This window comes from Pelodiscus sinensis, chromosome 3 (genome assembly GCF_052426305.1).
Source record: "Pelodiscus sinensis isolate ZL-2025 chromosome 3, ASM5242630v1, whole genome shotgun sequence".
Taxonomy (NCBI): Eukaryota; Metazoa; Chordata; order Testudines; family Trionychidae; genus Pelodiscus; species Pelodiscus sinensis.
This window is the reverse complement of record NC_143054.1, coordinates 142,176,453-142,201,399: the sequence shown is the minus strand read 5'-3', so window position 1 is coordinate 142,201,399 and position 24,947 is coordinate 142,176,453. Positions and strand designations below refer to the sequence as shown.

The following is a 24,947-nucleotide window of genomic DNA, read 5'->3' as shown; positions in this document are numbered from 1 at the left end:
GCAGAGGGCTTGGGGGACCCGGAGCCACATGGGCACTCTGGGAGCACAGAACACCCCGGCAACCACTCTGAGGCCCAGTAGTTTTTTCCTGCGGCCCGGTACTGGGCCACAGCCCATAGTTTGACAACCCAGGAATGTAAGAATGCTGCAGAAATTCAATGGGTCCACCAAAGCAGCTGGGAGAGGTCCTTCCAGAGTGTCACTCAGGTCTTAGTGCCATCAACGAAGCAACACCTTGCCTACTTTGGGTTTCCCCTTTTGCTAGTGTATGCCAAACCAAAAAAAATAAATAAAAAAAAAATTATTATGCACTAAAAGATCAGAGGATCAAGAGCACTTTGAAGGCTCAAACATACCACACATGGGCTCCGGGCCTGTGGTCAGCTGGAAAAACCTCAGTTTAAAATTCCACATAGCCCTGGTATTTAATCCCTCTAATACAAATTCCCCCCGCCCCTGTCTTAGACCAGCGCTACTACTGTGGTGGCACAACCGGAGCCTTTAAGCCTTTTTGAAGTATGCAAGAGTCCCTGTTTCTCAGCAGGAGGGCTGGAAAGTTATGCCAGCAATGCCAAAAATGTTCCCGTCATTACTGTACCTTTCTGAGCAGAAACCAGGAGAGCAACCCACTAATGCCGCCTAATCTGGCTAATAAATAAAACTTGTGCTTTGCTGGCGCGTTGCCGCTCAAACCCCTGCTGAGGGCGGCGCTCTTCCACAGCCCACTGCAGAGCTGCTGGGCTCCACTGCCTGAGGGTCGAGTCACACACCTATCGCTCCCTCCCGCAGCGTATGTCACAGCCCTGGGGGGAGTTGCTGATGGTAACGAACACGGCTACCTTATTCTGATGAACAGTTCTATTCCAATAGCTCCCACAGTCAGGGTGTGGGCTTTGTCGTGCTGGGTGGTGTATAAAACATACAAGAGGGGCACCAGGGAGCTCCCAATCAGTGGTTATGTCTACACAGCAAAAGAGGCGCATGAGCTAGCTTACCTGAGTGAATCCAGCTAGAGCAGAGAGGACAGAGTGGGTTCAGAATGGGCGGTAGGAGCCCAGCATGGCCCTGAGACAGATACTTGTCTTGCAAGCTGCCTCTGAAGACTGTGCTGGGCTCTCTTCACTGCTGCTGTGACCAATGCTGACGGGATTCAAGCTGGCTGCAGAGGGTTAGCCTAAACACCGTCCACTCCCCCAGCCCCCCGCTCCTGTCCACTGATACGCCAAATGGGATGGGAGCAATGATCCTATACGCACCAAGGATTAGCTACTTAGTGATGGCCACTACAAGAAAAAAAATCCTAGAATAGAGAAAAAGACGTAGCTCATATGTGCAGCTATGTCTGAATGATTATCAAGAGATTAAGTCTGTGCTGACCATTATCATCCGCCCTTGGCTGTTTTTTCCTGTTAGTAGCATGGTGGAGCCCAGAGGGAGGAGTGGGTCTTGGCCTTCCACATCTGTTCAGAGACAGGCTCCCAGGCTTAAAGGGCATAGGGAGAAAGCACAAAGATGGCTGTTGGAAGGGCTTACAAATGGGTACAGAAAGCTGATAGAATTGTCCCCGGACTTCTGCCCCCATAGAAATGCCCATGTCCCCTTTTCCCTTCTGTGCTGCAGTAGTGCCTAGCATGGTGGGTCTATAAGGCTGTGTCTACACAGCGAAGTTCTTTTGGAGTAACGGCCATTATTCTGAAATAACTATGCAAGCGTCTGCACAGCAGTTCCGTTATTTTGAAATAATTTTGAAATAATGGACGGCTTATTCCACCTTCTGTAAACCTCATTCTACAAGGAATAACACCTATTCTGAAATAGCTGTTTCGAAATAAAGGCTGTGTAGATGCTCCACGTCTGCTATTTTAATATAGCCCCTCACCATGGCCATGCTAAGTTATTACTCCTGGGGCTCTAAATCGAGATAGCATGTCTACATTAGGGAATAGTGATAGAGATGTAGCCGTGTTAGTCTGGGGTAGCTGAAGCAAAATGCAGGACAATGTAGCACTTTAAAGACTAACAAGATGGTTTATTAGATGATGAGCTTTCGTGGGCCAGACCCACTTCCTCAGATCAAATAGTGGAAGAAAGTAGTCACAAGAAAGTAGTCCTTTGGTATATATGGTTGTGACTACTTTCTTCCACTATTTGATCTGAGGAAGTGGGTCTGGCCCACGAAAGCTCATCATCTAATAAACCATCTTGTTAGTCTTTAAAGTGCTACATTGTCCTGCATTTTACATTAGGGAAGCCTGCCTTGGACTAATTTTGAGGCTTCTCTGCAGTGTAGACATGCTATTTTGAAATAAGCTATTTTGGAATAACTATTCCAGAAGAGCTTATTCTGAAATAACTGTTCAGTGTAGACATAGCTTAACTGTTGTACCTGCATGATGCCAATGCTAATTGCAATGCCTTGGTGGTGCACAAACTGTTTATTTTGCTATGTGTGTGCTAAAAAAACAAATCACAATTAGCTCTGCCTTATCGGTACCCAGACCTGGTATAGTTAGGGTATGTCTACACTACCACCCTAGTTTGAACTAGGGTGGTAATGTAGTCAACCGGAGTTGCAAATGAAGCCCAGGATTTGAATTTCCCGGGCTTCATTTGCATGTTGCCAGGCGCCACCATTTTTAAATGTCCGCTAGTTCGGACTCCGTGCCCCGCGGCTACACACGGCACGGACTAGGTAGTTCGGACTAGGAAGTACGAGGAGTACAGGTAGTTCGGAATAGGAAGCCTAGTCCGAACTACCTAGTTCGTGCCGCGTGTAGCCGCGGGGCACGGAGTCCGAACTAGCAGACATTTAAAAATGGCGGCGCCCGGCAACATGCAAATGAAGCCCGGGAAATTCAAATCCCAGGCTTCATTTGCAACTCCGGTTGACTACATTACCACCCTAGTTCGAACTAGGGTGGTAGTGTAGACATACCCTTAGGGTGATACAATCCCCTCAGTGCAGACATAGTTATACCAGTACAAAGGTCTTCTGTACTGATAATGCTATTCCTGTACAAGAAGGAGAAGGCACCTTTATACCAGGATAATGCATCCACTCTACAAGTTCTACAGTGTAACAGTACGCCCCCCCCCCCCTGCCAGCTGAGAGAGTTGTACTGGTGTAAAAGCTATGGGAGAGGCTAAGCCCGGGTTTAATGAATCCTAAGTGATTGGCTGGTGAACTCCTGAGCAGCACCACTGGATCCATCTCTTTGTGTAGAGCAAGGAATTCAGCTTTGAGGCTCATCAGGAATGTTTGAAATAGCTTGGCTTTCCCACATGACCACATGGAAGGGCAAAGTTGGCACAAACACTGTACAATTAACGGCGAGGAATTCTAGTTTTTGTAGTCACTGATAAGATTAAATTGTTTGTTGTGGTTGGCAAAGAAAGTCTGAGTGTCTGATGTGCATAGGGCACGGCTTTGAGGGCACCGTTAAAGTAGTTTGGTTAACATCACTGAATTCCCATTCTTGCCACTGTCTGGATTCTTGTCCATTTAACCTTATTGCTCTGTGACTGGCTGTTTGAGTGATTGTGAGCCCTGTTTATTACACCACTGTTGAAAGGCTTTTTAGTAGCTACCCACTCCCAATGTCACTGCACCTTAACTAAGTTGTTGGTGTGGAGGTTTCCCTAGTAGCGGTTGGGTTTTTGGTTTGAAAGAGAACACAGGGTGCAGCAGAGTCAGAGTCTCAGGAGGAAGAGGGATTCCTCCCCACTTGTTCCCCCTGACTTCAGGAAGGGAATAGACTTTTGCTCAGGTGCAGGTGGGTGAGGCTTTGTGATCCACCATGTGCAGGAGGTGAGACTAGATGTTCAGGCTGGTCCCTTCTGGCCCTAAAGTCTACGGGTCTAACTCCTGAGATCCTTTATTGCATGGAAAAGATTGAAAGAGGAACGGGCACAACAATGGGGTCATGCTTTTCCCAGCCACATGTGTCTCTGCAGGGGGATCCAACAGACCTAATGAGGGGCAGCAGTGGGTTCCTTAGGACAGGTGTGATCTGCAGGCTTGTTAGCTCCTCTCTCCCTGAGAGCCTTAGGAAGCCCACAAGGGTCTGCACTCAGGAACTTTTGGGGGCTACTTGGCAGCCTCCTGATCTTCATCCTCAACCTGACCCTCTGGAGGTTCATTGCTGGCTCCGCCAGCATGTTGGCAGCTGTCAGATCTCCAAAGTCTTAGGAATCTTATGATCCTCCAGCGAACCTAACCAGCCCTCCACACAGGGCTGGCTTTACCATAAGGCGAACTGAGGTGGCCGCCTCAGGTGCCAGACTGCGGGGAGAGGGGGAGGGGGAGAGAGGAGGGCGCCACTAGGACCCAGAGTGTAAAAAATTGTATCTGCTGCTGGTGCATATGTATTCTCTCTGCTCTAGAGAGGGGGTGTCATTTGAGCTCCCCACCTCAGGTGCCAAAATGTGGACCAGCCCTGCCTCCACGATCCTACCTCAGTGCCTCAGCTCCTCTGGACGAGCTGGACTAGACTCACAAGCAGAACAGGACTGTAGGGCGGTGTCCGGGCTCCTGAAGACCATTATACTCATGGGTGATCTGGAGGGGAGTGGACAACAAGTTCCCTAAAGCTTGCTGGAGGGTCTCTCTCCTGCAGATGTCCAGAGGAGGGGAGGAATTCTCTCTCCAGTCTTCTGCATCTCCTCCTAATGCCTGGAGTGCTGACTCCAACCCTGTGGTGTCTGGCAGGTGCATGTGATCAGGAGGAGAAAGGGGAACCAGGGACAAAGTGTGGGGGAAATCCTACTCCTCCTTCCGAGGTTCTGCATCCTGGTCCTGTGCCATGAACCCAAATCAACTGGGCAGCTCCGCAAGACTCATGTGACATTACATGGTATAAAACATGTACAATTAGTCTTATCAAGCGGACTGTGGCCCCAGGCATTAGCTCTCAGCCAGCTGTGTCCAATAAGCTACACTTTCTCTCTCGCTTCCTTTCCAATGCTGTTTTCTCTTTTGCTATAGTGTAAATGCTAGAAAGCCTCCTGGACTCTAGCAAGCACAGACTAGGAACCACTTGTCTGATTTACTTGCGATTTAGCAGAAAATGTGTTCCTTGGCTGCAGATTGCATTCACCAGTTGTGAAGGAGACACTCTTTTGTTTGCAGATTGTTTTAGAGGACGGTGCAGTGGGGGAACAGGGTGAAACTGAGCCACACAATGGCAAATGGGCTGTAACGTTAAACAGAGAGAGGCGGCTAATTTTTCAATTTCATGCCGTTAAGTAAAAAGGTGCCTTTTTTTCGAGCAACACCTTCCAGCCTACGGCTAAACTGTCGAGTACATGCCTAGGTCACGACCCTGCAACCTTACCTAAACCATGTGCATTTACCTTAAAGTCTGTGTGGTGTCCCATTGAAGCTGGGGGCCTCCGCACAGAGACCCAGGTCCACTCCCAGCAAGCCAATTGCAGGATCAGAGCCTGAGATTTGCATCAAATCTAAAGTAAATCAGGCAATGGCTTCCAATCAATGGTTACCAGAGAGCAGGAGGTCTTCTAGCATTTACACTGCAAGCTCTTTGGGGAGAAGGACTGTGTCTGCGCAGCTCCTAGGAGGGAGGTGCTCCAGTCCTGATACGAGGCCCTGCAAAAATCAGAGTTACATAATAATCATAATGAATACAAAGGCACCAGCTCCATTTCTGTTGCATTTTCCAAAGCCTCAGTTTCAGGATTCTGAACCCAACTCCTCTGAGTCGTATCATCACAGACTAGTTTAAGTGAGACAGACCAAAACAAGAACTGCGGGGTGTCCCGCTAAGCTGTCTTGCTGTGAATCCATCCTTTCCTTTGAATAAGAGGTTTGAGAAGATGAACATCAAATCAGACTAGTTGGTTCTTGGCTTTTATTTCAACTTGTGTTGGTGCATAATGGTCAGGAAATGGGGGCAGTACTGCTTCCATTTCCAACAATGGAATCATGAAGGGCCCAGGCCTCTGTTCTTTGCCGACCTATTGCAGATCCTTATGCCACCCACATTACTGTGGGTACTCAGCACCTTTCACATCCTCGTGAACACCTCCGCGAGGAAGGGAAGAATTAGGGGAGGCAGCAGAGCCTAGGGAGTAGAGCATTGGACCAGAACTCAGGAGACCTGGTCCTATCACTGGCTCTGCCACTGGTCGGTCCACTGGCTAACTTGGGCAAGTCATGTCACTGCTCTGTGCCTCAGTTTCTCCATCTGTTCAGTTTGGGGAGACTGCTGCTCACCTTTGGAAAGGGCTTTGAGAGCTACTGATGAGAAACACTATATAAGAGATTTTATACATGGGAAACGGTGGCGCCAAGAGACTTGCTTAGCATCGCACTGGAAGTCTGCAGTAGAACTGGGAGGTGAGCTTGGGTCTTGGGATGTGAGCCCCTGAGGTGTGGCTTAGGCTGATGTCCTGACCATTGGCTCCTCCTTCTGTTATTTTATAGGACTTAGCTGTGTTACTGGAATACCTAGAAGCCTCAGTTAGGACTGGGGCCCCATTGTGTTAGCCACTGGAGAAACACAAAGCAAAAGCCAGTCCCTGCCCTGAAGAGTACACGATGTAATTACGACAAGATGCAATACGTGAGAGTAGCAAGCTGCTGAAAGGAACAAGGGAGGCACAGTGAAGTGGACATTCATAAGAGCGTGTTTCCATACACCAAATAAACAAGATAAAATCAGAGGCCCCTGCTCCTGGCTACCTAGCTGTCCTTACTTGGTTCCAGTCCCAGTTACACTGCTGACAATTTGGACAGTGGAGCCAGCATTTGGTTTCATTTAAAATAGTCATTTTTCCGGGTTACCTTGCTGAAATGTGTCAAGGCTCATGATCTGGGCCATGCCAAAGGAGCTCTGTGCTCAGGGTGGGAAACTTCGATCCCTCCTGCACTGGCAGCAACACTTTGAACGGCAATATAGACTATTCCTCTTTCACACAAAGTGCTTGGACTGATGGCAACCAGGATTGCAGGGATGGGTTTACACTGTATGCCGGGGGGCTGCTGGTATCTCCAGTGACGTCACCTTTCAGCAAAGCAGGCAGCGGGAGAGGCCCAGAAAACCTCGTTTTAATTAAAAGCGGTACTTTCCATTATGCTACAAAGCTCACACATGTCGAGAGCTGAACTTTCACCTCACTCAGCTAAGCCCAGATCTCCTTGGGAGCATGTTATGTCAGTCAGGCTCTGGGGGGCTGCCCCCACTAACAAGTTAGCGCTTTCATAAAAGTGAGAAACAAAGGGGAGAGAAGGGAGAGTGAAGGGAAAGACAGAGTGCTGGAAACCCTGGGGGAGAGGGAAGGAGGAAGTTGACAGAAAAGCAAACTTCATTCTCATTGTTATTTGTATTGTCCTGATTACATGCAGGCCCAGAGGCCCCTTCTGAAATCTGGCCCTAGTGTTCTAGGCCGTGCACACACACAGCCCCCAGAGACCATCTCTGCCCCCATCGACATAGACACAACAGGAGTGGGAGGAAGGAGGTATGCTGATCTTCATTGTATAGAAACGGAGGCGGGCCACTTTCAGAGAGGTAGCCGTGTCAGTCTGTTTCCGCAAAGACACGAGGAGTCCTGTGCCACCTTACAGGCTTGGGCAGTGGTTCTGTGACTTACTCAACATCCTACCAGCAGCCCATGGCAGAGCGAGATGGACTTGCACTCATGTCTCTGGGCTCCTACAACCGTGCCTTGTCTCAAGAGCAGTCCTTCGGTCCAGGAGAATTCTCTTGGCTGACAAATATTCCATAATTACCCCTCAGTGTCTAGACCTCAAAGTGTCCTGTCAGGCCATCAGCCAAGTCTGCTCTTCTCAATGCAAGATGGGGCTTCTCAGAGGCAGGCTACCCTTCCTCACTCACCTGTGCATGAGAGCAGTGCTTCCTGCCCCAGCAGTATGGCTGTGTCTAGACTACACCTCTCTGTCGACAGAGAGATGTAGATTAGGCACGTCAAAATTGCTAACGAAGCAGGGATTTAAATATTCCACGCTTCATTAGCATAAATATGGCCACCGCTTTTTTCAAAATGGAACTTTTTCGAAAAAAAATGGCAATCTATACGGGGATCTGTCGAAAAATAAACACTTTTTCAAAAGATCCTGTATTCCTCAAAAAATAAACCCTTTTTCGACAGATCCCCGTCTAGACTGCCATTTTTTTTTCAAAAATACTCCATTTAGAAAAAAAAGCGGTGGCCATGTTAATGCTAATGAAGCATGGGATATTTAAATCCCTGCTTCACTAGCAATTTCGACGTGCCTAATCTACATCTCTCTGTCGACAGAGAGGTGTAGTCTAGACATAGCCTATGAATGGCTATGTCAGATGCGAAGTGGGTCTTTGCCCACGAAAGCTTATGCTCCTACACTTCAGTTAGTCTATAAGGTGCCACAGGACTCCTCGTCGCTTTTGCAGATTCAGACTAACACGGCTACCCCTCTGATACTTCCCTTCAGGAAGTTGAAGGCTGCTATCAACCCCCCCTTACTCTTCTCTTCTGCAGACTAAACAAACCCAAATCCCTACCCAAATCTTGTAGGTCATGTGCTCCAGCCCCCTAATCATTCTCCAGGAGGAGAATGAACCAGTGTGGAGCCTTTGCTCCTATCACCTGTAGAGGGCTCTTCAGACTCTATTAATGTAAGGGACATGGATGATCCAGTTCAGAACACAAGCAGCTGTCCATGCAACTCCTGTTGGCCTCCAAGGGAAAGGAAGAGGAAAACGACCCCTTCACCTGTGAGAATGTGCTTGGCTCAGTTGGAAGCAGAAGAAACATCTTGAGGCCAGAGTTTGCCCTTCCCCCTGCCATGAGACTTCCCACGCCTACAGCAGGTAGTCACCAGGCTTTCCGGCTCCATCGAGGAAGCAAGACTGCAGCACTGACCTCATCGGATAGGCTTGCTGCTTTACAGGGGTAACTACGCTGTGCTGGGTCATATGACTGAGGGACTTCGGTAACACGAGATGAGAACTATTTGCTGTAACTATATTAAGAACATTTCCTGGGCGCCTGCCCCCTGGTTTAGTTCACTTTGCTGAGATCTGGTGTCACTGATTTAGAAAGTGCACCTCTCTGCAACAGCAGTGGAAAATCGTAGGCCTCTCCGTCCGTGCAGGAGCCCATGGGAGTGACCTCATGGCCCTGGAAGGGCTAAGTATAGCGCTGCTCATTTTAAAAGGGAGGCAGGTGCTCTTGGTCAGACAAGAGGGAAGGGGAGAGGTTCAGAGAAAGTAACAGTGATTGGAAGGGATTAGCAGGTAAAGCAATTGTTAAGTGTGGGATCCAACCTATTTCTAAGGAGATGGCAATCATAGTTGTGCTGTAAGATTCCTGAGACGCTGTCACGGGTCAGTTCAAAACACACCGCATAATCAGGCCTCAGAAACCAGATAAATATTGCTACCAAAGAAATCAATTACAATAAATAGTCTAGCTATTGACACTGACTGAATAACCCAGACATTGAAACCAATAAAGTAATCTAGCCACTTAAAACAAGATTTGGCAAATGGAGCACATCTGATAATTAATGTAGCTAATTTTCGCCAATAGGAACATGATCCATTTCACCTCCAACTTGTATCTGGGTGCAAAGGGATATTTGGAGCTACATCTTTTCCTGGTATAAACAAGAGAGAATTCATTGAAATCCTTGGGGTTGTTCCTACCTATATCAGGCATGGATTCCGTTCCTCTGATCTAAGGACTCAGTGCGCTTGGGCATAGGACAAAAATATGCCATGATGTCATTTGCCACAAATGATGCATTTGTAAACTATATGGCTTCTAATTGGCTGAAGCACGAAGTGAGTATATTTGCTGGGCCTATCAGAATGCACCTTTTTGAAAATGAAAGGGACAACAAGTCCTCCCAGAGAGCTGTCATTTTATAATGAATGCCCCACTGGCCTCATAATCTGCTTGCTCTCACATGTTTTAGTCAGTTAGGGTATGTCTACACTACAGAGTTTTGTTGGAAAAATGGCCATTTTTCCAACAAAACTTGAGGAATGTCCACACTGCAATTGCATTCTTCTGCAAGAAAATCAAAAGAACAAAGGATTTTTTCCGGCATTGGTAATCCTCATTCTATGAGGAAGAAGCCTTTTTGTGAAAGAGCTCTTTCGCAAAAAGGTGTGTGTGGACAGAAAAGAGGGAGTCCTTTTGGAAGAAGAAGAAAAAAGGAAAAAGCACAGGTGCCCTGGTGGCCATACCGTCTATAGTAATCACAGCTTACATGTGAGAGAGCATCTATTAAGTGTGGACGTTCTCCTTTGAAAAAGCAGATCGCTTTTTCGATGCACTTTTGCAGTGTGGATGTTCTTTCAGAAGAAGTTTTTTCAGAAGATCTAGACATAGCGGCTGTGTCTAGACTGCATCCCTTTTCCGCAAAAGGGATGCAAATTAGACACATCGCAATTGCAAATGAAGCGGGGATTTAAATCTCCCCCGCTTCATTTGCATAAACATGGCTGCCGCTTTTTTCCGGCTCGGGGCTTTGCCGGAATAAAGCGCAGTCTAGACGGGGATCTTTTGGAAAATAAAGCCTTTTCCGAAAGATCCCTTATTCCTCTTAAAAAAAGGAATAAGGTATCTTTCGGAAAAGGCTTTATTTTCCAAAAGATCCCTGTCTGGACTGGCACTTTTTTCCGGCAAAGCCCCGAGCCGGAAAAAAGCAGCAGCCATGTTTATGCAAATGAAGCGGGGGGGATTTAAATCCCCGCTTCATTTGCAATTGCGATGTGTCTAATTTGCATCCCTTTTGCGGAAAAGGGATGCAGTCTAGACACAGCCAGCCTGAGTGAAAGAGAGACGAAGCCACTGAAACAGCCTTGTTCATGCATTGATGACAAAAATAGGTCGGCTCTGTGTTCTGTTATCACTAAACTCACCAGCCATCCACCTGGACCAGTGTTCTGGTTATGAGCTTGGAGCACTGTATGTAGGAGAGCAGAGTTGTGCAATCGGTATGTCTCATCGTCCGTGGTACAAAGGTCCACACTGAGGTAATAGAACCCTTCATGGCCACCCAAGACATTCAGTTCATCAAAGCCTGCTGCTTTATTTCCCATCTACAGCTACAACCTTCTTGTTTTGACATCACTGTTGATTACCATGGCAACAATTATGATGTCATACTCAGCAGATCGTGATTTTCAGGGAGGGGGCACAGGCAGTCAGCAGGAGCCAGGAACTCTGAGCTCAGTTACACTAATCTGTTTGTGTCCCTATTTCTGTTTATACTACTAGGTATGTGTTATTGGGCAGTTAATTCATGTTAAGAATTAATGGAAAGAGCAGCGTTGTGTACGCACTTAACACACACACACCCAATCCCAGAGATTAAATGTGCCCTTTCTTATGGGGGTTCAAATTGGTGCTGTAAGCACAACTAGGCATTTAATCTAGGGATGTTAAATGTTGGTTAGTTGAATAGTCGAGTAACCTCATGAAACCTTATCCATTAGTCAACTATGTTATAGTCCCCGGCGGCGGGGCTGGCAGCCAGCGCACTCTAGCCCCACTCCCAAGGAGTCCCCGGCCACTCTGTGCGGGATGCCAGGTGGGAGCTAGTCTGCAAGGAGAGCCAGTTTAAAAACCAGCTCCCCTTGTGGACTGGTTGCCTGTTGCCCTGTGCTGCTGCCTCTGATACAGAGGCAGCAGCACAGGGTAGCAGCAGCCCCTGTCTCGGGGGTGGGAGAAGGGAAATGCATGTAGTCTATAGCATTAACCTATAAGCTTTTGCTTATCGATAATTGGTTAATTGACTACACTATTACATCCCTAATTTAATCACCATGCTCAGGACACAGCTAGATGCTCAACTCCCATTTGGGAGTCAGGGGAACTTGAACGCCACGCCCTGATTTGTGCTGTTGATCTCTCCTCTTAATAAGCACAGATGGTGAAAATAATCAAGGAGGCTCAGTAGTTGTGTGATAGGACATCTCATGGTGTGAGAGAAGGCAAAGCTCCAGAAACATGCATGGCAATCAGCTGATAATTCATATGCAACAATTGTCTTGTTGCATCCAAAAGGTTGCATCTGATACAGGGCACTGTGAACCGTATGCTATTAAGAGACTGTCACTGGGGCAGTCCTTACCTACATAGTCTTTATTCCTCATTGACTTTAGTGGGACTGCCCATGTGTGTAGTGATGAGTCACGTAAGTAATGGTTGATAGGATCAAGCCCAGTTCAGAATTATCAATGTGTTTGCTTCTCAGGCTTAACTAGAGGCAGGGCCAGTGCTACTTTTCTCCTCTGCCTGAACTCTGACCATAAAACTCCAGCAACGCAGGCTTGAAAACCCCTCCATACTTTCAGCGCATGTCCTGCCAATTCCCTTCCCAGCCCAGCCACCCTGCAGTTTCTGAGCCTCTCAAGCCAGGTTTTTGGTTCACGCAAAATCAGTAGAAGTATTGTTAAAGTTCCAGTGAGGATTTAGGATAAATTTTTGTTCTGATGCATTAACTTTGCCTCCAGGATCTCACAGGTCTTCTCAGGGGTGGGTAAGTATGATTATGCTCATTTTTAGATAGAAAAATGGTGCAAACAGGTCAAGTGACTTGCCCAAGGTAAGTTTCAGTGCTGGAACCAGAACCCGTGTCTTTCCATCCAGTCCCTTCTAAGCACACTCCTGTCGTACTCCAGTCATCTGAAGAAGTAGGTTGTACCCACAAAAGCTCACGATGCCATCTACATGCTTTGTTCGTCTTCAAGATGCTGCAGGACTATTAATTGTTTTTTAAGTTTTTCCAGTCACAAATTAACTCGGCTATCCTTCTGAAGCTACTTCTGTTCACACAGACATAGACTATGTCTACACTACAGAGCTTTTTTGGAAAAACGGCCTTTTTTTCCGAAAAAAGCTAGTGGAGCATCCACACCTCAAGTATGTTTTTGCACAAAAAAATTGAAAGAACAGAGGGTTTTTTCCGGTGTAGGTATTCCTCGTTCTACGAGGAAGAATGACTTTTTGCGAAAGAGCTCTTTGGCAAAACGGTGTGTGTGGACAGGGAAGAGGGATTTTTTGAGCAAAAAGAGGAAAGAGGATAAAGCACAGGTGCCCTGATGGTCATTCTGTGCATAGCTATCAGAGCTTACTTTTGAGAGAGCGTCCATGCAGTCTGCACGCTCTCTTGAGCAAAAGCACATCACTTTTTCGATGCGCTTTTGCAGTGTGGATGTGCTCTTGCGCAAGAAATTTTTGCAGAAGATCGTAGCCATAGAGGCCACACTCCCAGGCCCTTGTTCTCACAGATTAGATCACACTGCCTCCTGTTTTTCATGAATGGACAGGTGTTTCTAACACACCATGAGAGAAATTTTATTTGACCTGGATGCATACCATAGAATCATAGAATACTAGGACTAGAAGGGACCTCAACAGGTCATCGAGTCCAGTCCCCTGCCCTCATGGCAGGACCCAGTACTGTCTAGAGGACCATCCCTGATAAACATTGAGATGCATGTCAAGTGCAGCCATGTTATGTCAGTTTTCCACTGTGATTGACAGAAACAGGAAGCTGAGAAAGGATTGTGTGCATGTTGGTGAGCCTGTGCCATACTGGTTTCTGTGTTCCTGCGTCTGGATTCATATATATGTGTGTGGAAGCGTGTATAGTTTACCTCCCCTTTTTCTTGCAGGGGTGTATATGTTTGGGCGTAAGACTGCATGTGCCTGTGGGTTTGTATGTGTGTCATGGCACCCTGGAATGTGCTTCTGCCTGCTATCAGTGAGGGGTAGATTAGATAAAAGCTCCTATGTAACATCTGAAAGCACATTTATCTGCATGCATGAGGCTGCGTGTGTGAAGCTGTGCTTTGCAATGTCCTCATTAGCAGCAGCTCTGCAAAGATGAAGGTCTCCATCCAGAAAAAGGGCGTGTCAGGTCTTTGGATCCCCGTGTGTAAACAAGGGCACAACAGAGTTTGTGAATATAAACTCTGCAAACCTATAAGACTAAACTCCCGTGACATATTTATGTTTCCTCATACACAAATCACATTGACTCTCACACTCCCCTATCACGCAGCGTCATTGGACTTCAAACGGAGCAGAGGAGGCAGCTGGATTCATTAAACAACATCTTGGGCACCACCAACATGTGCCAGATAATAAGGGAGAGCGTCACAATTAAAATGTCAAGCTGTATTACATTGCTATAACAAAGTTGGAGAGGAGTTCCCTCAAAATGCCTTTCTGTCTACCCTGTTTAGGGAGCTGAGGCTGCTTTTTCCATGCTGTGGTTTTCATCCCATGTGGGAGACATACACAATATATTGTTCGTACAGTGTTTGCTTCCTACATGATATAATTTGTTGACCACTGAGTTAAAATGTGGAACAGAAGCAGCTGAAGATGCCCGAGAGGCAATGGTGGAAAAAGTACCCAAAAAAGTGACTTGAGTAAAAGTACTGCTACTTTGAAAAAAATGTAATTAAGTAAAAGTCAAAGTATCCTTCTGGAAAACTACTTGAGTAAAAGTACAAAAGTATCCCATCTTAATTGTACTCAGGTATCCAGAAGTAAAAAGTAGCCGTCCTATGGAAATCTATCGTTAACCACCTGAATTATCATGGGGCATCATTACTTGGGTTGTGGGCCACTGATTTACTGAAAAATCAGTTGGCAGCCACACAAGGGAGAGGCAACCCCCTAAAAACCCCCGCAAACCCTCACTGATGTGGCTCCCAACTGAGATCCCTCACTCCCTGGTGCTCCAGCCCCACGGTAGGGGAGGGAAGGGAGAGGAGGCAAGGAGGTCTCAGGTTTCGATTTGGTGAGCCCCCCCGATCCAAAATGAGGGGTTCAGTGTGCAAGAGAGAGAGGATTGCCAGGGAGTTGAATAGGGATGCGGGTTAGGCTGGGGGTCTGGGTGGGAGGTAGGGTGCTGGAGTGGGCTGGGAGCAGAGATCTGTTTGGGAGGGGGGGTACAGGAGCAGACCAAGGCTGGGCAAGCTGCGTAGTGAGGGGGCATGGGAGAGGGATGGGGGTTCAGGGGCTGGCCATGAGGGGAGTTGAGTACCTAACTCCACGCTCCCTGCTGCTTCCAGCTGCTCCCAGTGACTGAAATCTGGCCAATGGGAGCAGGGGGAACCCTCCCAGGAGCGGTTTCCAGCACCATGTTCCCCAAGCTGGGGGGAAGGTGAGCGGCAGTGCGCGACACTGCAATTCTTCTCCTCAATATGCTGGATCCGGCCCGCGGGGCTCAGGGCTCCCCACCCCTGCACAGACACTGTTTTTTAATGTAAAAGTGTCAATGCGGCTGTTAAAAGGTTTCTTCATTGGCAGGGCCATTGTGCTTGTTGATTGGTTATTTTAAAAAATCTCCACTGCATGACAATTGGATGCTTTGGGCATGCGGCTGTGCTTTAGCCAATCAGAATGCTGGCTTGCACCGCTGTCTGTGGGGTGCTGAAAGTGGTGAGTAACTAAGCGCTTCCAGAAATGGGAGTAGAGTAAATAAATTACTTGAGTAAAGTACAAATACCAAAAAAATGTACTTGAGTAGTGTAACCAACTATTTCTACTTAGTTACTTTCCACCTCAGCCAAGAGGGAAAGTTCTGAATTAGCCTGTCAGAACTACCCTTCTTACAGAGTTTGGGTGGACCGCGATCCTTTCTTTTCATTAACGATTATTATAAATCTCATCACCATTTTGAGATTCACTGAAAAAGGGGCCACAGAAGGGCAAAGTATTTTACAAATAGGAATAAGCGACAGCCCTGTAAAGTAGATAAATAATGTTTCTATCTTGTGAATGGAGCAACTGTGAACATTAAACGTGACATCTTATAGCCTGCGTTATGAAGGTCATACTACCTGGTCAGAATGATACAGTCTGGCTTTAATATCTAGGACCCTAAAAGCCACAATGTTCAAATGCGGATGTCTTAAGTTAGGCCTGTTTAAACACCTACATAAAAATGGGTGGCTAACTTTAGAGTCACTAGCTGACAGATTTGCCTCCCCTCATAACAGAGTGAATCACTGACAATAGCAGGACTAAAATGTGGGACTTTCCAGCTTGCAGGGTCCTAGCTATAGCTGGTAGACCTTATTTCCTTTCTAGGGAGATCTGTAGGAAAGCTAGGCCTGGCATTGCTGAATATGTAGCTTTTAATGGCTCCATGCCTCAGTTTCCCCATCTTTCAAATGGGGATGATAGAGAGAAAAGTTGGGAATAGAAGTGGTTAAAATGTTAATTTAAGGTGTGTGGATGCTGGTGATGGGGAGGGGGAGAGGACAGAAAATAGTTTTTTTTGACCAAGCATAAGTTTTTTGTGAAAAGATTCAATTTTTGTCCAAATATTTTGAGTTTCTATTTAAAAACCGAAACAATATTTATTTTTTTTTGCAACTAGAAATCAAAATATTTTGGTTTCAGGCATTTGGTTGGGAGGCGTTTGACAAAAATGGAAAACTAAAAAAAATCAACACAACCCCCCCCCCCCCCCCCCCAAAAAGGTCATCTTTCTCAAAAATTTTCACACGGGAAAAAACAATTTCCCAACCGACTTTTATTATGAGGATTAATTAATTGGAATATGTACTGTGCTTCAAGGATATGAATGTTATACTATTGGCCAGTGTTATATAGTGCTTTTTAGAGATTGTTATTGAATTTGGCGTAAACTGGGATCTGGGATGGAGATTGCTTCCTTAGGACACAGCAGATGGCTTATATCCCCCTGAAGAATATCTTGGGCTTTGAGACAGCTCTTTCTGACCTTCATAAACACAACCCTCATTTTTGTATATTGTGGTGAAAGCCTAAAAGTTTCTCCTGGCTGACACTCCACCAGATTGGTGCAGGCACGTTCAACAGCTGGGTGAGAGTCTGAGCTTCCATTGTGAGTGGAAGAAGTAATGCCTGGGGAGAAATTATGGGAAATAGATGCTATAGGCCAATGTTTGCAGCTGAAGACATGTCCAAAACTAGGAAAATGTTATCAGATAATGGCATGCAAGGGTCCAAGTAGATCTAGCCCCCACTGAAAGGAGCACAACATACTATAAGTAACGTACAATTTGAAGCAGGTTTCAGGACTATTTTTAGCTGAGGACCAAGAATAATTCTCTCTGGGGCAGCACAACCTTGTACCTCCATGAGTACAGAACTCTCTTTTCTATGGTCTTCCTGGAATCCCTACCCTCTAGATGCCAAATATTAAGGCAGACCAGTTCTCTCTTCAGTATCAAGCTTGCCCTGAAAACATCAGGAGCCTGATTTTTTCCTGCTGCTTGAAAGAGCAAATCCAATGTCTTGCAGACTTGGTAGTAGAGAAGTTAGGTAGACAGAGGGTCTCTTATTGTGGTCCCAATCACCAAGTTGTGGTGTGGTAATGTTATAAAGTGACTTTTAAGTTCTCTAAAACAAAAGTTGCAACTCCAAGTCCATTCCCAAAACCATTCATCTCATTCACTGGTTTTCTACCTATAGTCTCATCCTCTTTCCCTTTTATTGGCTTCGTGTCCATCCCTTACCCCCAGTCAGGTTCACTGGCTTTCTGTTCTTCTCAGAACCAATTCAACATCACTTTCATCATGGCTTCTAAACATTCTCTTGGGCTTTCTCCACTGACAACTCTCACCTCATACTTGTTTGATTAACCTCATTCTAAGTATGGGTCAAATTTTCCACAGGTTTTGTTACAGGCCCAGTTTGGATCCACTTATTTTGTTCCCTCTTTTGAGCTGGCTGTACACATTCTGGTACTTGTGCCTCTAATTGCAGGCAAAATGGGAGGGAAGTTAGCCTTTATAGTTAAGGAGCTGGGCTAGATTTCAAGAGATCTGGATTTAATTCTCAGCTTTATTTTGGCTAAGCTGCAGCCTCTCTTTTTCTGTAGCTCAGTTTCCCTGGCTGTGAAGCAGGGCTGTAATGACATGTCCCTATCTCACAGAGGTGTCATGAAGTATCCATTACTGTATATGAAGTACTAGGAGGCTGTGTGGATGAATGCCATGGAGAGCTCTATCAAACACATCTAATAAATTGCAGCTGCAGAAAGGGAGACTTGCATTTTTTAGTTCAACATCCTCCTACTCACCTCCTGCGGTCCAACCCCTGAGTCATAGCCCATCTTACTTTACAGGCTCATCACAGACCTTTGCCTAAGACTGACTCTCCATGAGGCACTTGGGGAGAAGGAATGTAATATTGTGTTTTGTACTATCTCAATTGCAAACTGTGCTCTCCTGCAAACCTACAGACACAAATGCAGGCTTGTGAACCAGTCTGTCAGTCTGTGCTTTGGAGATCCACACAGTCTCACGCCTTTATAGACAGGTCTTATACAATTTCAGAAAAAAGGATCACCCTTTCTGTAGGATGTTTTTCTTTTAACCCTCTAGAACATGTGCCATACCTGCTGCTTACTGAGCAAATCCTAATAATCTTGTGATCTTGTGGTTTACTCATCTGTTTATGGTAGCCATCTGTTGCCTGTAGTCCAATACTTAAACAGCAAGCATTCTGGAACAGACATGCATTCAGTATGTGTGTACAGCACCTAGCGTAATTGGGCACCTGATCCCTGACAGGAGTGCTAGATGCTACAAAAAACCCAATAAGCCTCTGTAATTGAATATAGTTCCATATCCTAGCAATAGAATTATTTAGGGTGTTTAAAGAAATCTATAGACAGGATCTCAATCTGTTCTTCAGGGCTACGTCTACACTGGCATGATTTTCCGGAAATGCTTTTAAATGATTTTCCGGAAAAGTTTTCAGTTAAAAGCATTTTTGGAAAAGCACATCTAGATTGGCAGGATGCTTTTCCGGAAAAGCACTTTTTCCAGAAAAGCGTCCGTGGCCAATCTAGACACGCTTTTCCGCAAAAAAGCCCCGATCGCCATTTTCGCGATCAGGGCTTTTTTGCGGAAAACAGAACTATGCTGTCTACACTGGCCCTTTCAGGCAAAAGTCTTTCGGAAAAAGACTTTTGCCCGAACGGGAGCAGCATAGTTTTTCCAGAAAAGCACTGATGATTTTACATTAGATCATCAGTGCTTTTCCGGAAATTCAAACAGCCAGTGTAGACAGCTGGCAAGTTTTTCCGGAAAATCAGATGATTTTCCGGAAAAACTTGCCAGTGTAGACACAGCCCAGGTGTATGGAATAATTTCTGCAGAATGCCATAGGCCTGATTGCTATTCAGTTCTGTAGGTCCTCCCCATAAGAAGTAGGGAAAGAATTGCTAGTGTGACTGTCATTCTATTGGCTCCAGTCAGGGTCACAGATAGGCGCTGTACATACAGATAGAAAGAGCTGGATGCATTATTTCCCTTTACTCTCTTCACTGCAGTATAAGAAGAGAAAAGGCCTGGAGTTATAAACTCTGATTTGATTTTCCACCTCATCTTTCACCAGAGCCCATGCACTGTCCCTGCCCTCTGAATAAACAGACAGCTCCAGTCCCATGTGCTCTCAGCCTCTCACCTTTCACCAGTACCTTGCCCCATGCATTATCCATGGGGGAGGGACAAACAAACAGAGTCTCATGAACTGTCATTCCTTCATCTTTGAATAGCTCTTTCCCACACAGCACATGAGGACAGAGTTGTTGTTTGGTTGGTTTTTTTTGCCCGAGTCACAATATTTCCTCTTGTAACCCAGATATGTAAGAATGGAGTGGCTGGGGGAACTGCTGCTAGGTTTTTTTTGTCTCATTTTGTTAGTGTGCCAGATGGGGATAAAGCACCACAACCTTATCTTATATATCCAACAAATGCTTGATACAAAGGGCAAGGTCATAGGAGCCTGGTGTGGTTTTTACTCTCAGTGTCCAGGGGTGATTTTTTAAAATTAACTTTTATTTTTAAACTTAATTTCCTGAAGAAGCGAAAGGAGGAGCTGTATGCAAATCCACAGATGCCTCTTGGTTTTGATGGAGGTTCCATTTTGCAGGGACACCCATTATTTACTCCTTGTATTACATGAGCTGCATTGTGCTAGGCACCAGGCAAACACAACGCTTTAAAGGCAAGGAACTGAGGCAGAGAGAGAGCAAATGACTTGCCCAAGGTCTCACAGTGAATCTGTGGCTCGGGATGTAAAAAGTTAACCGGTAAACCTCACCCTTGAAGCTTATTGGTTCCAGTTAACTGGCAGGGGCTGGAGCAGTAGCATCCTCCCCCACGGTTACATGTTGGCTCCTCAGGAGTGGATCTGGCAGGGTCCCGCTCCCAGAGAGCCTGCTGCAGAGCCCGCAGCAAAGCTTCAGTCTTTGTCCACCCCGCTCCTGGGGAGGTGGCTTTGCTGCCTCAGCAAAGCCTCCTTCCTGGGAGCAGGCTCAGTAGCCCCAGCTGGCCCTGCTCAAGGGGAGGTTTTGCTCTGGGCTCAGTGGTATACAGCTTATTTAAGCTTTATAACTGCAGAGCCTACAGCACATGTAACCACTATGATGTATGAGATTACACTTTTACATTCCTATTTGTTGGCTGTTGAACTCCTATCTCCTGAGTCCCAATCTAGTGCCTTAGCAACTGATTATCCTTCTATCTAAGGTACTGTGGAGGTCCCCATCACCCTAGTAACTGAACACCTCAGTGCTGTAGGGAAGTGCTATTTTCCCAACTTGTTTACACAGGGAGACTAAGAGATTTGCTCAAGGTCACACAAGACAGCTGGTGGAAAACAGACTTGAACGTGGGTCTTCTGAGTCCTAGACTAGTTCCCTAACCAGTAGGCCATCCTTCAGTTTGCAGTTGCTAGAAAGTAATTCTCACTGTTTGTGCTGCCCTCCTAGTGACAGGAAGGTAATATTTGCTCCCTTTCCAGTTGCCCTGCCCCAATTTCTCATGGATAAGAAGGCTGAGATTTAGTCACGTGTATTTCTGATAAAAGTCACAGATGGGTCATGGATCGTCACAGGCAATAAATAAAAGTTCACAGCCTGTGACCTGGCCATGACTTTTACCAAAAATACCCCTGACTAAATCTCTACCTCTTGGGCCCTGCTGCTTCAGGGCACCCCTGCTTGGAGGGAGGGGTACTCTGCGGTAGTGCTTGGGGGTTGATTTCCCCACATGTTGTTCCCTGGGGACTGTTCTCTGGATAGTCTCCAGCTGCCCCAGAGCCACTGCTTCAGGGGTGGTCACCAGGATGTCCCCAAAACTGCTGCTCAGGTGCTCCCCGGAGCCAGCTGTACCAGCTGCTGCTTGAGTGGTCCCTGGGACCAGATGCCTGGGGTCACCCCTGGGACCAGCTACCAGCTGTGGAGTGCCTGAGTGCCTGCTCAGGTGGCCCTGGAGTCAACCACTCTCACTGCGTAGGAAGTGATAGGATTGAGGAATGTCACAGAATCGGTGATTTCTGCGACTCCAGTGTGAGAATCTCAGCCTTACTCATGGAAGAGAAACCCGCTCCCCTTTGAGTCCTTCCTGATATTTGTAGCCATGTCTCAGTTGCTTCTAGGAAGAGACCCGATCTGTTAACTTGTGCTCTGATAGGAAAATGCTATGGCAGAGGACAAGGGTCTCAGGGTGTATGTCTACCCTGCAGCTAGAGTAGGCAGAGATGCCTGCCAGCCGGTCTTGGGCTACTGCACTAACAATAGCGATGTGCACACTGCAGATCTGGCAGATAGTCTGTCTGGGCAAGCTTGCACACCTAGAAAGTTATGTGGATTGACAGCCTGAACCTCTGCCCATCCCTTGAGCTATTTTTAGTATGCTTGCTTAAGCCCCACTAGCATGAGCGGAGCTGCAGTAAAGAATTTTGGGGCCACGGACATTATGGAAATTGTCCTCACCGTCAAATTTTGTCCCTCTTGCTTTCATTATGGTGCATATGTGGGTGGAAGGCTGGGACGAATTTGAATAGTGGCATTGTGGCTCAGTGCCTGGTCATGGAACCACGGAGAGTTAGCCTGCCACTGCTCCACCCATCGGACTCTGGGAGTAGGGGTCTCCCAGAAAGGGGGGCCCTGAGTGAGTGTATCAAGTGCATGTTGGCTAATCAGGGCCTGAGCACAAGTCTGTCTGCATGGGCTGTGAAGCTCGTTCCCAGCAGCAGTATAGACTTAGCTTCAGACTTCACAGGAGTGGCATGGGAGCATAAGAACGCCTCACGTCACATGGGACCAAATTCATGCCTACACCTCTTCCAGCACTGCTCCGGGATCAGCCTGACTAGCCCACAGAATTAGGCCCTGATCGCTCCCCAGCTGCCTGCGCTGTGCGGCTGTCAGCTCCAAGATAGGACTGTTACCTACCTCATCAGGGACCAATCTCCGTAGCTACTGCATGGTCCCAGGGCTGGATTACCCAATAGGCAGACTAAGCACATGCTTAGGGCACCAGCAAAGCAGGGGCACCAAAAATAAAAATGAGATTGTATGGTATAGTATTGTTTTTATGTTGAACTACATATGGGGGGGCACCATAATCTTTTCAGTGCTTAGGGCCTCTAAAGGTCTTAATCCAGCCCTGCATGGTCCACCCACAACATCTGAGCTATGCATCTCCTGCTGTGTGTTTAGGCTGAGCTTTAGAAAGCAGGGTAAGGGAGCTGAATATCATTACACTGAGTGAGACCCAGGCATCCAAATAGGTGACAGCAATGACAATCTCAACCAGCGCATTTAACAAAGCTACATAAGTGCCACCATTTAGGAAAAGAAAGAGGAAGTGAAAGAGAGAAGCTCCCTTTGTTTACTTACTTCTGAGTTAATCAGGTAACCTTATGCTTCGGAGCTATTTTGGAGTTCACATTTTCGGGAGGGTCTCATAATGAGATGCTAATGCCACGAACTCAGAATAACAAGAGGCTAAATATGATTCCCGGGTTGCCACCTAGCGACTGACTCATTAATAATAGCTACTGGTTTCTATAATTCAGCATGACCTACATGGAATCACTGAGGTACGTATGAAGGAGGGGGAGGCGGACAGAGTGTACTGGACAGCACCTTAAGCCCTATGACTGTGTCTCTCTATGCTCTCTATGTCTGATGTTAATTTGTTTAAGGAACCAGACTCGCTCCAGGCCTGGAACACACATTTTCTGGAAGCACTGTAATCTGTTAATACTCTAAGGTCATGTGCATTGTTTCTTCTCTAATCACATGCTTTAATGACAGTTTCAGTTACAAGGGTGAGTAACATATAGTGGCAGGATGTTAATGCTGTGAGTTTCATGTAGACACAAGGCAAATAGAGAAAGAAAACTGGGCAAGAGATTGTGTGATAGAAAGATATAACCCAAAGACGGGCTCTGGCGACCTTGCGATCCAGCTGATTATGGAACTGAATCATTTATCACCCAAACCCACAAATGCCAGCCCTTATTACAGCTCTTATTCCCTGGCTTGCTCGCTCTTGAGCAGCCCTGCTGACAGGGAAGGGGAGGTGGGATCACTCCAGGGTCTGGCAGTTTTAAAGAGCCCAAGACTCCCAGCTGTCACCGCTGCTACGGCAGCAACGGCAGTGCCCAGAACCCTTTCAATTGACACCAGAGCAAATCACAACTGCTGGTATATAATGGTATTATACATGTGTATCAAGTGTGTTGTCCATCACTTGGGAGATTCAAGGGGCCAGAGCTTTTGAAATTACAGAATGTTGGGTCCTTCAGCCAAGGAGTTTGAAGTCTCTGGGAACTGAGTTTAGGTGAGAAACCTGATTAGGCAAACATTATAATTTGCTGATGGGAAGATTTAATCTTAGAAAAGTATGTATTTTTTGTTTGTTTCTAACCACTTCTATTGCCACTCCTTATATTTGGTATCATTTAAACCCACTACATTTTGTTTAATAAACAGGTTTTACTTTTCTTCTAAACGTGTTCAGTGCTTTGATTGAAATAAGAATGTTTGTCAAAATCCAATTAAATTTGCTGCAGTGTATTGACTCTTGAAAGGAGCAATGAACTTAACATCTTTGATGCTATGTCTTAGCTACTGGGCTTTATCAGAAAAAGGTACGCAAATTGCGCTCCGCAATTTGCGTACCTTTTTCCGATAGTTTTGTCGGAAGATGCTTTCCCAAAATTTGGCCCAACTACACTTGTGGGAGGAGGAAGATAGGGCTTCTGAAAGAGCACATCTGCTCTTCTGCAAAAAAAAAAAAAAAAAAGCAGAAGAGCAGACACATTCCTTGGATGCAGTGGACTTTCCCCGGGATACTTCCGGTATCCCAGAAAAAACCCGTAGTCTTGACATAGCCTGAGTGTTCCAGGAATGGGCTGGATGCTTTAAGGAAACATTTTTGGGGAGCTCTGAAGTTGGGGCTCACTGTTTGTTTCCTTCAAGGCAATGTTTGTCCTAGCAGAGTCCTATAGAGTTGCTGACTTGTCAGGCAAACTGGTGTGTCAGGGAGCTGTCACACAACTTAGCAGCAGCAAAACTTTCACTTGCTGAGGTTCAGAGGGAAAACACAGTTACTCTTATCTCTGGAACCACCAGCAGATTGTCACATTGACAGAAAACTTTGGGGAAGATTTGGGAGAAGGAGGGTGCTGGGGTCACTCTGCAAAGAAGTGACTGGGCAGTAGAAATGTGAGCCGCATGCTTATCGGCTGGCTGTTGGTGTCAGAGCTGTGAGCTGCAGCAGTGGAGATTTTAAGGTACCCCGAGTACAGGACAGGTAGCAATACAACTCCTTACAGATCTGGGTTGAACCCCACATTGTCACAGTTTCTCAAAGGATCATGGGAAATTAACCTCTTCTCCAACCATTCCCCTTTGCTGGCTGAAGCGCTTAGGATGGACCTGGTTCAGGGAGCTATGATGGGAACCATGTGACAAGAAAAGAGAGACCTACAACAGTAAGGAGCAGCAATGCAAGCCTGGATTTCATGCAAAGAAACAGCAGCCAGTGTGGACACATCACGTCACTGATACTTGGGTCAGTGCTATCCCACTGACTCAGTTATGCGAGCTGCTCAATCCTCTAGTGTAGAAACAGCCACAGGGGGCAGTGCTGGTGGGG

The 24,947-nt window shown here is 46.4% G+C and overlaps 1 long non-coding RNA gene across 1 annotated transcript; it reads right to left on the bottom strand.

The window, feature by feature from the left end:
- Positions 1 to 5,422: 5,422 nt before the first annotated feature.
- Positions 5,423 to 11,032, bottom strand: LOC142827659 (uncharacterized). The gene is made up of 2 exons (XR_012902368.2): positions 10,893 to 11,032; positions 5,423 to 5,605 (listed from the first exon to the last, which is right to left on the bottom strand). It is a non-coding gene; the product is annotated as an uncharacterized LOC142827659 (long non-coding RNA).
- Positions 11,033 to 24,947: the final 13,915 nt, after the last annotated feature.